We start from the raw sequence: 1,801 nt of genomic DNA, 5'->3' as shown, positions 1-1,801 counted from the left end.
GACGACGACCGTCGTCGACGATGATGATCGTCGACTGGTACTGAAGTACCGTACATAATAAAGTGTGATGCACGTACTGTTGTTTGTATGCGTGTGACTTACTGGGGCTTCTGTGGCTTACCGGCTTGGCCGTGCATGACCTCGCAAACATTTTGCGAAACTTAGCAAATCTTAGCGACACTTACTGTGAGCATAGTTAACCCGTGCGTAACCTCGAAAGACTTGGCAAATTTAGGAACGCTTGGTATGAGCCTAGCCAAGCCATGCATAAGCTCGCAAAACAAAACAAACGCTAGCAACACTTAGTGTTAACCTACCCGAGCCACGTATAACCTCGCAAGACTTAGCAAAACCTAGCGACATTAAGCAAAAGCCCAAACTAGCTCCGCTGTGACCCAGCCTTGCACACATTTGCAAACTCCCCAAATCTTTGTTCATTATGATGGTCCCAGTTATTTCTTTCGCAAGCTTGTAGACAAATCATTTTCTGTCAGCAGTCCATGGCGTTTACGCAAAAAGTGATGACACCTATCGTTACGATCTTGCGGAATACTTGACCGTTTCCTGCGACAGCCTTCAGAATTCAGAGCAGGCGATGTTCAGTATGCATGACCCGCAGCCACAACCCTCTCATTAGCGTTGTGTGCATATTGTGAAAGGTTAACGTGATTTCAGCGTCGCAGCCATTGTGACAGAGATGAAACAAACACACGAACGTAAGAGAGGCCCTGACACAGTGAGACATTTCGCTTGCCTTATCCCCCGCCCTTGACACGCACGAAATTCGCTCTCTGCAAGCATTGAAGGCCGTAGTTAAGGATGCATACCGAGAATGCACTAGACCAGCTGGAAAGGAAAGCGAGAGCAACGGAAAATACTTTTCATTGTTACTTTTCCTCTTGCGTGTGTTTAAAGTATGCCTGCACTCCATACAGGTGGACAATGTAGCCAGTATTTCCACCCAATTTTCAGAATAGAAATACACACAAGCACACTGCCTACACAAGTAGACACAAGTCTACACAAGTAGATTGGCTACTTGTGTATGCAAGAGGCTGATACTTATTCAGCCTCCTGCTCGGTGTGCTCTCAAGAAAAATAATGGCAAGCGGAATCAACGCCAACGAACGGTCGTAATAGTAGCGGTTGTCCGTCACATAAGGCGCACGTGAGCAGGAGGGAACGTTTCCTATTCACTCAATGGCTGACTAATTTTTTTATCGTTATGCAGATAATGTATTTAGCTGACTCGCCAGTTGTGCTTCTGGGAATAATATGTGTGTGTCTCCAATGCCACAACTAATATTTATAAAGTAGGCTCACAAATAGCACTTTTCTCGAAAGTGCCAAAGAATGACACCGATTCGATCACTTACTCTTGTGCGCCTGTGAACCTTCCTTTCTCTTTTTGCTTCTGTTCGTCTACCGTCCCAATAGTATTTTGTTTTTACCCTACCTTTTCTCTGTTGTGCACTTGGTGTTCAGTAATGTAATCCATCGTTGCTTCTTGCGATATTTGAGCTCGAGTAGCTAATATAACTCGAACGATACTGCGCAGAAAACTAAGATTTCCCCGAGCACGATATGTAGTTTTGGTTATTATCATTATAGCTAAGGGAAGCGGTTATCATTTGTTATGGCTTCTAGCCACACCAATTAAGCTTTTTTTTTTCTTCAAATGCTTGTAAGTCGTGCGAATGCTTGTGCAGGCTGCTGAAGTTAGCACGGACTAAGCAGTCTTTTATTTGAGTTATCACCAATCTTCGCCAAACTTCCATTCAGGCAGTTATTGAATTGAATT

Source organism: Dermacentor andersoni, chromosome 3 (genome assembly GCF_023375885.2).
Source record: "Dermacentor andersoni chromosome 3, qqDerAnde1_hic_scaffold, whole genome shotgun sequence".
Lineage (NCBI taxonomy): Eukaryota > Metazoa > Arthropoda > Arachnida > Ixodida > Ixodidae > Dermacentor > Dermacentor andersoni.
The sequence above is the reverse complement of the archived record's forward strand: the minus strand, read 5'-3'. Positions refer to the sequence as shown.